The 13,440-nt window shown below is 48.7% G+C and overlaps 1 protein-coding gene across 1 annotated transcript in view; it reads left to right on the top strand.

Moving 5' to 3' along the window:
* The first annotated feature begins 4,178 nt into the window (after positions 1 to 4,178).
* Positions 4,179 to 13,440, top strand: part of LOC116980803 (cell surface A33 antigen-like) — a 57,151-nt gene continuing 47,889 nt past the window's right edge. The window contains exon 1 of the mRNA XM_033033395.1: positions 4,179 to 4,299. The gene's annotated coding sequence lies outside the window, so the exon portion shown is untranslated. The remainder of the gene's footprint in view (positions 4,300 to 13,440) is intronic.

The raw sequence follows: 13,440 nt of genomic DNA, 5'->3' as shown, positions 1-13,440 counted from the left end.
ATAGTTTTAGTTTGTGAGATACAGCATTGAGACAGGCCCTTCGGCCCACTGAGTCCATGCCAACCAGCAGTCACCCCTTCACACTAGTTCTATGTTATCCCACTTTCACATCCACTCCCTACACACTTGGGGCAATTTACAGAGGGTCAATTAACCGACAAACCCGCATGTCTTTGGGAAACCGGAGCACCCAGAGGAAACGCACAGACAGTACCCGAGGTCAGGATCGAACCTGGGTCCCTGCCGCTGTGGGACAGCAGCACGACCCACTGCGCCACTCTGCTGCCCTGGATCTACCAATACCAGGATAAAATGTCCATCATATCAGCTTTCATTCAAGAGTCAAGAGGGTTTTATTGTCACTCATACTAGACCAAATGGGACCCGTTGGGTCCCTGTCATATGGGAGGCCTGGTCCCGCAACACAACCCGTTCCCCAACGCAATATTGCACCACTAGCCGGTAGCCCCCACGGGAGGCGTGGTTCCCCAACTCAACCCATTGCCGAACGTAAGATTCCAGCAAACCCATGCACTGGTCTTTAAAAAAAATTGCAATTGCACTTCCCAAATTGCAATACCAATTCACCCTCCCCGTCCTGTCCTGCCAGCAGCTGGAGTAAGTGTTGTATGATGGCAACATTGTTGCAAATGTCGAGTGGAGGACTGTGATATCCCATTCAGGTGAAAGGTTGGTGGAAGCACAGAGTGTTCCTGTATTGCAACTTTTTATCGAAGCTTGTTGGAAACTGGCAGGAAGGATTTTAACAGTAAAAATCTTGTTAATGTTGGATTTTTTAAAGCTTTAAATATCATTAACTTGTGAAATATAACTTCAAATTTGAAGGAAAGTTGATTAGACCGACGACGGGTAAAGCTGGAGTAAGATTCTGCAAACAAATTAGCGCTACCGTGTACCGTTTTGGCGAAAATACAATCACACTGATGGACACACACACATAGAAAAAAGGATAATATATAGATAGATGTCCCAGAAAGAACAATGATATTCTTTCTTGCAGAAGCACAACAGTATATGTAAACATAGTACACTGTAAACAATATAATAAAAGTTCTGTGTTTCCATCACCTCAAGCCCGGCTGTTGTGGTAGATTATCGTGCTCACCATTATGGGAGTCCAGTTCCCTGTACGTACCGGACCATATGGGAAGTAGTACGTTTCTAGATCAGTTGCCATGGGTTACCTTAAAACCACCAACAGTTTCAGCAGAAAGGCACGCCATGGAAATGTGGAGTAGAGTAGAGCTGCATAATGTTCTCGCTGGTTCTTCCTGAAAAACAACAGTTGTCAGTCTGAAGAAGGATTTCGGCCCGAAACGTTGCCTATTTCCTCCGCTCCATAGATGCTGCTGCACCCGCTGAGTTTCTCCAGCATTTGTGTGTACCAGTTGTAATTGTAAATCCAAACCACTGAAGAAATCGAATGGATATCAGAAATTTGCCGCTACAAATGTTTAATTGAGTTTAGTTTAGTTTATTATTGTCACGTGTATCGAGATACAGTGAAGCTTTTGTTTGGTGCTGTCCAGTCAGAGAAAAGACAACACATGAATCTTCATTCTTTACACACAAAGCATTGTTTGGAGATTTTAAACAGTGACTGTTTATTTGCCCATGTCCTTAATCTGTAGAAGGGTCTCGACCCGAAACGTCACCCATTCCTTCCCTCCAGAGACGCTGCCTGTCCCGCTGAGTTACTCCAGGTGTTTGTGTCTATCTCCCATTCATCTCTCCTTAGTTCAAAATTTTACCTGAAATTGTCCTGAAATTGAATGATGGAAGAGTAACTTAGGATAGAAAATGTGTCACAGGTATCACAGGTTTTTACCCATTACTGGCAGGGAGATAGGCAATGAATGGTTTGTACAGCAGTTGGTAAAGCTGCTGCCTTACAGCACCAGAGACCCGGTTGATCCAGACCTCGGCTGTTGTCTGTGTGGAGTTTGCATGTTCTCCATGTGACCGTGTGGGTTTCCTCTGGGTGCTCCAGTTCCCTCCCACATCCCAAATGTGGGTTTGAGGGACAATTGCCCCTAGTGTGTAGGGACGTAGAGAAACTCAGTGGGACAGGCAGCATGTCTGGAGAGAAGGGATGGGTGACGTTTCAGGTGGAGACATGAAGAAGGGTCTCGACCCAAAACGTCACCCATTCCTTCTCTCCAGAGATGTAGCCTGGCCCGCTGAGTTACTCCAGCTTTTTGTGTCTATCTTCGGTTTAAACCAGCATCTGCAGTTCCTTCCTACACCTAGTGTGCAGGGAGTGGATGAGAAAGTGGGATAACAGAATTAATAGATCACACGCTCTTCATCTCCTCCATGACTTCCGTTTTCTAGGCCCCCACTCCCTCATCTTCACCATGGATGTCCAATCACTCTACACCTCCATCAGGAGGGTGTTAAAGCCCTCCATTCCTTCCTCGACCGCAGAATCAACCATTTTCACCACCTCCAATGGGATCCCACCACTGGCCACGTCTTCCCATCTCCTCCCCTTTCAGCTTTCCGCAGAGACCGCTCCCTCCGTAACTCCCTGGTCAATTCGTCCCTTCCCACCCAAACCATGCCCTCCCCGGTACTTTCCCTTGCAACCGCAGGAAATGCTACACTTAGAATTAGTATGAACGGGTGATCAATGGTCGGCATGGACTTGGTGTGCTGAATAGCCTGTTTCCATGCTGTATCTTTCAATGATTCAAGCAGTAACACCGGCTTCCAGCTCTTCCAGTTTATCACAACAAATAATATTAACTATAGATTTTACACATTATAAGGGGGAAAAAACACAAAGTGCTGGAGTAATTCATTGGGTCAGGCAGAATCTGTGAAGAACATGGATAGGTGAGAAGTGGAAGGCTTTAACAGCTGATGTACAGCTCTGATGTACAGTTCATTTTACCTGATGCCTTGATTATCTCCAGAAAGGTCCTGACCTGAAATGTTCTCCGGAGATACTGACTGACCCGCTGAGTTACTCCAGCGCGTGTCGTTTTTGTAAACCAGCGTCTGCAGTTCCTCGTATCTCTTGTAACTTTGTCTGAGCCAATTACGTGGCCACCCTTTGCGTACTTTGTGCATTGTATGCAAAAACAAGGAGTTTCAGTGTACCAGTTTAAGAAGGAACTGCAGATGCTGGAAAATCGAAGGTAGACAAAAATGCTGGAGAAACTCAGCGGGTGCAGCAGCATCTATGGAGCAGTGGAAATAGGCAACGTTTCGGGTTGAGACCCTTCTTCAGAATGATGTGAGGGTGGGGGCGGGAAGAAGAAAGGAAGAGGTGGAGCCAGTGGGCTGAGGGAGAGCTGAGAAGGGGAGGAGAAAGTATGGACTAACTGAAATTAGAGAAGTCAATGTTCATACCTCTGGGGTGCAAACTGCCCAAGCGAAATATGAGGTGCTGCTCCTCCAATTAACGGTGGTCCTCACTCTGGCCATGGAGGAGGCCCAGGACAGAAAGGTCGGATTCGGAATGGGAGAGGGAGTTGAAGTGCTGAGCCACCGGGAGATCAGGTTGCTATATGCCAGGTACCTGTGACAATAAAGTATCATTGAACAAAAAAAAGCACAGAAAGTGCTGGAGTAACTCAGTGGGTCAGGCAGCATCTCTGGAGAACATGGATAGGTGACGTTTCGGGTCGGCACCCTTCATCAGACCGATGGGGTAGGTGCGGGGGGATGGAGAGAGATAGGGGTAAAGGACAGGGGAGAGATGGGGAGGAAACTTGTACACAACAATCTCTTCTCGTTCATCTAAGCAAATGAAAACGTCCTTGTGCAGGAAGGTACTGCAGTTGCCGGTTTACTGGGGTAACGCAGCGGGACAGGCAGTATCCCTGGAGAGGTGGAACGGGTGACGTTTCGGGTCGGAGCTCTTCCTCAGACATTCTTTATTGGTTTTCATAAAGACCGTTTTTATAATGACCCCGGGGCACCAGCGGCCGCTGAGAGGGAGGACCCCGGCTCACCTGGAACCGGCTCACCTGTGCTTCCTCTGCCTGTCCGCACGGAGAGTACAGGAGGGGAGAGGTAGAGCTAGAGGGGGCAGGACCGGGGTGTGTCTGAGCCCAATCACCGCGGCGGGGAGGGTGGTGGAGGTGCTCTGATCGACACAATCCCCGTTTTCCGGGTGGAGGGGAGCGGCGCGGCTCTGCTTACCTGTGCCCGACCCCAGCTCACCTGGAAACGGCTCACCTGCGCCCGACTCACCTGGACCCGGCTCACCTGTGCCCGACCCCGGCTCACCTGGACCCGGCTCACCTGTGCCCGACCCCGGCTCACCTGGACCCGGCTCACCTGTGCCCGACCCCGGCTCACCTGGACCCGGCTCACCTGTCCACCCTCCCTCCCTCGCTGTCGGGGCGAAGGTCCCGCGGCCGCTGCTCTCGGCGCAATGAGCGGCGCCGCGCTCCTCTACCTGCTGGCCGGTAAGTGTGGGATCTGGACCGGGCACACCTTGCACACTCGCCCTGCTCACACCCACTCCCCCCGTTCAGCCCACACAAGGGTCTGGGCTCACACCGAGCTGCCGGGGCATTGCAACCTGTAGCACCTTTACCTGGTCGCCCGGACATTAACTTTCAAATGGTGAAAGTCTCCAAAACTCCGAGAGTTGTGCGCGGTGTAAGCACAGCCGAGACTGGGAGAGTTGGTAACTTGTACAGTTGGGCCTAGTTCATCTATCATTATGAATCTCATCTTTAAAATACCTGGAATCATTGAGTCATAGCTTGTGGAAACTGGTCCAACTGGCCCGCACCGAGCAACATGTCCCAGTTACACCACCGCCTGCGTTTGGCCCGTATCCTCCAAACCCTGTCCTATCCATGTCCAAATGTTTCTTAAACGTCGCGACAGTGTCTGCCTCAACTGCATCCTCCGGCAGCTCCAACATTATATCCACCGCCCTTTGTGTAAAGTAATTACCGCTCAGGTCTCCATTAAATCTCCCCCCCGACTCAAAAGGTGCACCTGGTTGGATCTTGTTCTGAACTTGGGTCGTGTTGGCAACTGTGCGGGAACTTGTGCGGCCACATTTGGGGCTTGGAAACTGGGTTGGGTTTCCGCGAGGAGACGGAGGGAACTGCAGATGTTGGTTTAGGGGGGGAAAAGACACAAAGTGCACAAAAAAAGACACAGACTGGAGAATGTTGGAGACCAGTGTGAAGAATGGTCCCGACCAAAAACATCACATATCCATGTTCTCCACAGATGCTGCCTGTCCCGCTGGGTTACTCCAGCACTTTGTGTCTTATTCAGGATCTCCATGAACTGGGATTATTTTAGATGGCGTATCTCGGTCGGCATGGACGGTTGGGCCGAAGGGCCGGTTCCCCTATTTCTTCTCTCGAGAGATGCTGCCTGTCCCGCTGGGTTACTCCAGCGTTTTGTGTGTGACTGTCTGACCGTCCGGTTTCGGGGTTGGAGTTGGCCTGCGTTTAACGGCGGGTTGTGTGGTGGTGGGGTTTAGTAATGTCAGTGTTTAACCCCCAACACCCGGCTTCCCGCTCCCTGTCACGTCTCCGGCAGCTCAGTCTGAGCCCAACCGCACCGGGCCTGCCTGCCCGCACCGCCCGCATTGTTTATCGATATTCCCATTACATGTACATTTCAAATCACCCCAGGTGGACAAAATGCTGGAGTAACTCAGCGGGACAGGCAGCATCTCTGGAGAGAAGGAATGGGTGACATTTCGGGTAGAGCCATTTCCCCTCATCCTTACATTCAGCTCTCACCCCCAACGACCACATCTCCCTTCACCCACCCCCCTCTCATCCCCTCTCCCTCCCACCCATATCCCTCATTCCAGCTCCACTCCTCCTCCTCTCTCCTTATTTGACATTCTTTTGGTTCCTTAGTCACTTACCCCACCCACCAGCCGATCACCCCCTCACCTGTATCCACCTATCACTTGCCAGGCTTTGTCCTGCCCCCTTCCCTCCCCCCACCTTTCTTACCCCCCTTACTCCATCAGTCTGAAGAAGGGGCCCAACACTAAACGTCACTGGTCCATTCCCTCCATAGATACTACCTGACCTGCTGAGTTCCTCCAGCACTTTGTGTTTTGCTTTAGAAGAACTTTCTTCTTAAAATGTTAAAAGACTCTTCATTTCTTGTGAGTGGGTCGTTGATTAATGGCCTGTAGCAAGAAAGCACATCACCGCCTCTACTTGCTCAAGAGACTGAGGAAGTTTGGCGTGTCTCCAGTGGCTCTTACAAACTTCTACAGATGCAACACAGAAAGCACAGTCGAGTTGCATCACAGCTTGGTTTGGAAACAGCTCTGCCCAAGACTGCAAGAAATTGCAGAGAGTTTTAGATGTAGCCCAGTCCATCAAACAGACCCAACTCCCCACCACTGACTATCTAATCCTCATGCTGTCTCGCAAAAGCTGCCAACATCATCAAAGACTTCTCCTGCCAGTCATTCCTTCGTCTCCTCGCTCCTGTCCGGCAGAAGGTACAGAAGCTTGAAAGCGTGCACCACCAGACTCAGAAACAGCTTCTTCCCCTCTGTTATCAGGCTTCTGAACTGTCCTTCCATGAGCTAGAATACTGTCTGATTCATCTCTACCCCATTGCGGACATTGGACTTTGTCTCTGGAACTGGTTTGCTGCCATGCTGATAACTATATTCTGCATTCTGTATCTTCCCCATAGCTCTATCAATTGTACTGGAGTTTGGCTTGACTGTATTTATGTGTAGTATTATCATAGCAAGCAGCATTTTTTTTCATGCTACCTCAGTACAGTTGACAATAATAAACCTAAACCTAACTCAGGCCAAAGCTGACTTGGAACAAGCTGCCAGAGGAGGTAGTTCAGGCTGGGACTATCCCATCTTTCAACAGTAGCACTGCTGTGGGTAATTGCCACTTCCTTCTCCTTGTCGCAGAGCTGTTTCATGCAGAGGTGAGGTGTGCCATGCCAGAAACTGGGCGTGCCTGAAACCTGTGCCACAATTGTGCAATAAACAGGCCGTTGGAAGATACAAACAATCCTTCTTCCCAACCTGTGATCAAAACACAACTTTGTTCATCATCATTTTGTCTACATTATTAATGTGAAATGAAACTTGCAAATCGAATGTGTTAATCACAAAATGACACAGGGCAGCAAAGAGTTATTTCCAGCATTGTTCTGACACAGGTGTACACTGGGGTACACAAGAGTAACTGCGTGGCCCCATTCTCTCGCTCTTTGTCCCTTGCCCGGCACGTTATGCATCCACAGATGCATATCCAATCCTGTTTGAAATCGCCAATTCCATTTTCGACATCAGGGATCATAAAAGCTCTTTGACTAAAAACAATTTCCCCCCCTAACTCCATCTCAATCAGCAACAGTCCTCTCCTCCTCCATCAAACCACACCACAAAACTTTCTTTACCTGAGAGAAGCATATGAAATGATGAGAGGCAGAGATAGAGTAGACAGACATCAACTTTTTCTCAAGGATGAGTTGCACCCTGGCCATTCCTTCTTCCCCACTCTCCCATCGGGCAAAAGGTATAGATGTGTGAAAATGCACACCTCCAGATTCAGGGACAGTTGAACCATCCTACTACAACCATAGAGCAGTCCTGAACTGCTATCTACCTCATTGGTGACCCTCAGACTATCTTTGATTGGACTTTACTGACTTTATCTTGCACTAACGTTTTTTAAATCTATGAGAGGTGTATAAAATCATGAGAGGAATAAATTGGGTAGATGCACAACGTCTCTTGCCCAGAGTAGGTGAATTGAGGACCAGAGGACATAGGTTTAAGGTGAAGGGGAAAAGATTTAATAGGATTCAGAGGGGTAACTTGTTTACACAAAGGGTGGGTGGGTGGAACAAGCTGCCAGAGGAGGTAGTTCAGGCTGGGACTATCCCATCTTTTAAGAAACAGTTAGACTGGTACATGGATAGGACAGGTTTGGAGGGATATGGGCCAAACGCAGGCAGGTGGGACTAGTTTAGCTGGGACATGTTGGCCGGTGTGGGTACGTTGGGCCATGCTGTATCTCTTTATGACTCTATGACTCCCTTATCATTTATCCATACATTGGGAACGGCTCGATAGTAATTGTGTATTTCTGCTGACTGGATAGCACACAACAAAAATGTTTCATTGTCCCTCGGTACACGTGACAATAAACTAAACTAACTAGGGTGGAAAACTCAAATATAAGGGGAAATAGCTTTAAGATGAGAGGGACAACGTTTGAAAGATGTGCAGGGCATGTATTTTTACACAGATGGTAGTGGAGGCCTGGAACGCACTGCTGGGGGTGGTGGTACCTTTGGCCTAAATCAGTCATTTAGTGAATGGAAACTTTTAAATCAATGCATTAAGCTGTCTGTGTTGTTTGGCCCTCCGTTGTCACCCGGAATATCGGTGTGCTGAGCTAATCATTTGGGGAAAACGTACATTTTGGTGGCTTATGTCAAATAATGAACAGGGTACGGGAAGGTGATTGAGAAACTCGTAAACTGGTGCCGAGACAACAACCTTTCTCTCAGTGTCAGCAACACGAAGGAGAGGATGCGACTATTCTCCGAGTCGCGTCCTCGCCCTACCACCTGGATTGGAGCGGCCTTTCCTGCCGGGGACACGGACCAGAGCTTCAGCAGCGGCAGCGCAGCGCTCGATACATAGCGGAGCGGGCGATTGCTCACCTGGATCACCGTCGAAGCTCCGGAGTGTTGGGCCTGCTGCTTCTACATCGGAGCTGCGGTTTGGAGAGTTCCCAGCGTGGGCGGCGCTGACTTCAACACCGCGGGGTCCTAAGGGCCTTTGCCGAGGGCCGCCTGCGTTGAATCTCTGCCCATTGTGGCCTGTGGACTTCGGGAGCCGCGGACTCCAGTAGGAGGTGGCCAATTTGGATGTCCAAGCCGCTGAGGATGCCCTCCAGTCCCAACGTCGGACTTCCATCACCCCGTCGAGCGGGCCTGAACATCGGGCTGCCTGTAGCGGTGACAACGGGGGGTTCGGGAGCCCCCCGACCACGGGAGGACAAGAGAGGAGGATGACTGGATTTTGGAGCCTTCCCTCACAGTGGGAAACTTTGATCCCACTGTGTGGGGATGTTTGTGTTAAAGACTATTATTATTCGTATGGCTGTATGGCGACCACACATTTCACTGAACCAATTGGTACATGTGACAAATATATGTATCTTGTATCTTGATAGTGATCAACTTCAGGAAGCGAAGCGGTACTCACACCTCGGAATACATTGATGGCACCATAGTAGAGATGGATGAAAATATCACGTTTCTAGGAGTAAATATCACCAGCCATTTGTCCTGCACCAGCCATATCGAAGCAATGGCCGAGAGAGCCTCGACTTCCTTACTAGGCTGAGGAAGTTCGGCAAGTCCCCAACAACTCTCACCAACTTCTACAAATGCGGTGTAGGTGGTATTTTATCAGGATGCTTCACAGCATAATTTGGGAACAGCTCCATTGAAGACCTGTAGGGGGTTGTGGACGCTGCCCAGACCATCACACAAACCAACCGCCCTTCCACTGACTCCATCTTCACCTCACGCTGCCTCGGCAAGGCCACCAGCATAATCAAGGATCAGTCTCACCCCAGTCACTCCCTCTTTTCCCCTCTACCTTCAGGCAAGAGGTACTGACGTGTGAATACGCATACCTCCAGATTTAGGGACAGTTTCTTCACAGCTGTTAGCAGGCAACATGGTGGCTGATTAGGAAAAGGGGAGATGCAGCGAGACCTGGGTGTCATGGTACACCAGTCATTGAAAGTAGGCATGCAGGTGCAGCAGGCAGTGAAGAAAGCGAATGGTATGTTAGATTTCATAGCAAAAGGATTTGAGTATAGGAGCAGGGAGGTTCTACTGCAGTTGTACAGGGTCTTGGTGAGACCACACCTGGAGTATTGCGTACAGTTTTGGTCTCCAAATCTGAGGAAGGACATTATAGCCATAGAGGGAGTGCAGAGAAGGTTCACCAGACTGATTCCTGGGATGTCAGGACTTTCATATGAAGAAAGACTGGATAGACTTGGCTTATACTTGCTAGAATTTAGGAGATTGAGAGGGGATCTTATAGAAACGTACAAAATTCTTATGGGGTTGGACAGGCTAGATGCAGGAAGATTGTTCCCGATGTTGGGGAAGTCCAGGACAAGGGGTCACAGCTTAAGGATAAGGGGGAAATCCTTTAGGACCGAGATGAGAAGAAACTTTTTCACACAGAGAGTGGTGAATCTCTGGAACTCTCTGCCACAGAGGGTAGTTGAGGCCAGTTCATTGGCTATATTTAAGAGGGAGTTAGATGTGGCCCTTGTGGCTAAAGGGATCAGGGGGTATGGAGAGAAGGCAGGTACGGGATACTGAGTTGGATGATCAGCCATGATCATATTGAATGGCGTTACAGGCTCGAAGGGCCGAATGGCCTACTCCTGCACCTATTTTCTATGTATCTATGTAACATAACTATCCTATCACCAACTAGAGAGCGGTCCTAACCAACCATCTACCTCAATGGAGACCTTAAAATGATCTTTAATCTGATTTTGCTGGACTTTATCTTGCACTGAACATTATTCCCTTTATCCTGTATCTGTACACTGTGGACGGCTTGATTGTAATCATGAATCAATTTGCTGATTGGATAGCACGCAACATAAAAAGCTTTTCACTGTACCTCGGTACACGTGACAATAATAAACAAAACTAAATTTAATATCATGAAAACAAAGCAATAAAAGTTGATATCTAATAAGGGGCCACCAAATGCTGACCTGGGCTTGAGTTACAGGGAGAGGTTTGATAGGCTGGGACTATTTTGTTTGAAGCGTAGGAGGCTGGTGCGGTGGACAAGATCATGAGGGGCACAGATAAAATGAATTCTCACCGGCTTTTTCCCAGCGCATAGGATTCTTAATCCAGAGGGCACAGGGTTTAGGTATGAGGGGAAAGATTTAATAGGAACCTGAGGGGCAACTTTTTCACTCAGAGGATGGTGGGTGTAGGGAATAAGATGCCAGAGGAGGTAGTTGAGGCAGGGACTATAACAACATTTAAAAGACACTTGGACAGATATGTGGATAGGATAGGCTTGGAGGGATATGGGTCAAATGTAGACAAATGGGACTGGCTTGGATGGGGACCTCGGTCGGCATGGATGAGTTGGGCTGAAGGGTCTGTTTCTGTGCTGTTCGACTCTATGAAGGTGTCTCCAACCTTAAGCTACACACAACCCAAGATAACTTGCTCAGCTATCTGTAACCTACATTAGAAATTCAAAGTGCTGGAGTAACTCAGTGCATCAGGCAGCATCTTTGGAGAACATGGATAGCTGGCATTTCAGGTCGGGACCCTTCTTCAGACTGAACTTCGAACAGCAGCCCTGAAGAATGGTCCTGACCTGAAATGTCACCTATCCATGTTCTTCAGTGATGCTGCCTGACCCACTGAGTTACTCCAGCACTTTGTGTCTTTTTTTGTAAATCAACAACTGCATTTCCTTGTGCTCCTGTTTACATTAGAGATTATTAAAGTACAATCTTATTTACGAGTATGTTCAAAACTTTAAATTAACCAAACCTTATCACCATTCTGTACTGAGGATTTTTTTCAATCCTTACAAACAGGGAGAGGATGTTCAAATCATTTATGTCAGCAAAGAGTCTGTTTGCTGACAAAACATCTTCAGATATCAAAATAAACTTTTGCGGTCAACTAACTGTCACAGTCTAGAAAAACACAAAGTGCTGGAGGAACTCAGCGGGTCAGGCAGTACTTGTGGGAGGGATGGGCAGACAATGTTTTGTGCTGGAACCCTTCTTGAGACCATCGGTCTGAAATCAGTTGTAGGGAAAGGTTGGATAGGCTGGGACCTTTTATTTTTGAACGTAGGAGACTGTGGGCTGAGCTTGTGGAGGTTCACAAGAACATGAGCAGGACGGATAAAGTTAATGCTCACAAGCTTTTTCCCAGGGTAGAGGATTCCATAACTAGAGGGCATAGACTTAAGTCGAGGGGACAGTGAAAATCTTGCAGCAGCATTTAGGCATATGTGATGCAGTGGGTGGAAATGCTGCCTCATACCATCAGAGACCCAGGTTGGATCTTGACCTCATGCTGTCTGCGTGGAGTTTACACACTCTCTCCGTGACCACGTGGGTTTCCTCTGGGTGCTCTGGTTTCCTCCCACATCCCAAAGACGTGCTTGTTTGTAGGTTAATTGGCCCTCTGTAAATTGCCCTTAGTGTGGAGGAAGTGGATAGGAAAGTGCGATCACATAGAACTAGTGTGAACGGGTGATCGATGGTGGGCCAAAGGGCCTGTTTCCATGCTGTATCTTTCAATCAATCCAAATAAGTGGTACAGTGGTATTCTGTAGGGAGGTTGGATTAAAGTTGCCTGTGTCTGATGTAGGAAAGTTGCTGTTCCTGAACCTGGAGGTGTGGGACTTCAGGCTTTTGTACGTCCTGCCCGACGGTAGCAATGAGAAGAGGGTACGGCCCGGATGGTGGGGATCCTTCATGTAGGGTTGCCAACTTTCTCACTCCCAACTAAGGGACAAAAGGTCAAAATATGGGACAAATTCCCTGACAGGCAATTCATTGACTGACTTGGCCGTGGCTGGGTATATCAGTTGGCCCGGGTGCTGGACTGCACACAAAGCCCAGCCCAGTTGAGGAGTTTTGGCCCAGGCCACGCAAAGTCCGGCGCTCCGTCCAACTCATGAACCGATGATGAAGGAGGCCATGAGAAGGAGGGTGGTGGTGGTGTCGGCGGTAAGCGAAGGTCCAAAGGCCGGAATACTGAACGACGGGGCCACGGGCAAGGAGCTGCTGCTGCACTCCATGGGCTGCACTACATCGGGATGGGTGAGGCGGTGGCAGATGAGGAGCTCCGACCCGACATTCCCCTGGAGCCGAGTAGTAGTCAAATACGGGACAAGGGCGGTCCCGTATGGGACAAACCAATATATGTGATGTCCCGGCTAATACGGGACAGTTGGCAACACTACCTTCATGATAGATGCCGCCTTCTTGAGGCAGCGCCTGTTGTGGCTGCATTTGATGGTGTGGGCTGGGCCTATTTTTTAAGTTAAAAGACTTCACACAATGTCTTTATAGATTATTCAGCTCTCAATCTCTTCCCAGTTACCACCATTCTGTTTCACACTGCCGGAGAAGGCATCCCGGTCCACTTGCGCTTGTCAGGGTCATAGTTCTCAGAGAGAGCTGACTATACCAAATGTATTTGTGTGTCAGGCAAGCTGGTGGGACTGAGAATTCTAATCAGGATTGTGGTGTCGGAGCTGTATGTAGATCACAGATGATTTGAGAGAATGGTAAATGATGTTTTTGAGATTCAGTTGGGCCTATAATTTGGCTAACATTTTTTATTCTCTTTTTTAAAATCTAAAGCACTTACATCCTTGAATGCAATGAT

The sequence above is a fragment of the Amblyraja radiata genome, chromosome 14 (assembly GCF_010909765.2).
Source record: "Amblyraja radiata isolate CabotCenter1 chromosome 14, sAmbRad1.1.pri, whole genome shotgun sequence".
Classification (NCBI taxonomy): domain Eukaryota; kingdom Metazoa; phylum Chordata; class Chondrichthyes; order Rajiformes; family Rajidae; genus Amblyraja; species Amblyraja radiata.
Note: the sequence above shows the minus strand (reverse complement) of the source record. Positions and strands in the feature narration are given on the sequence as shown.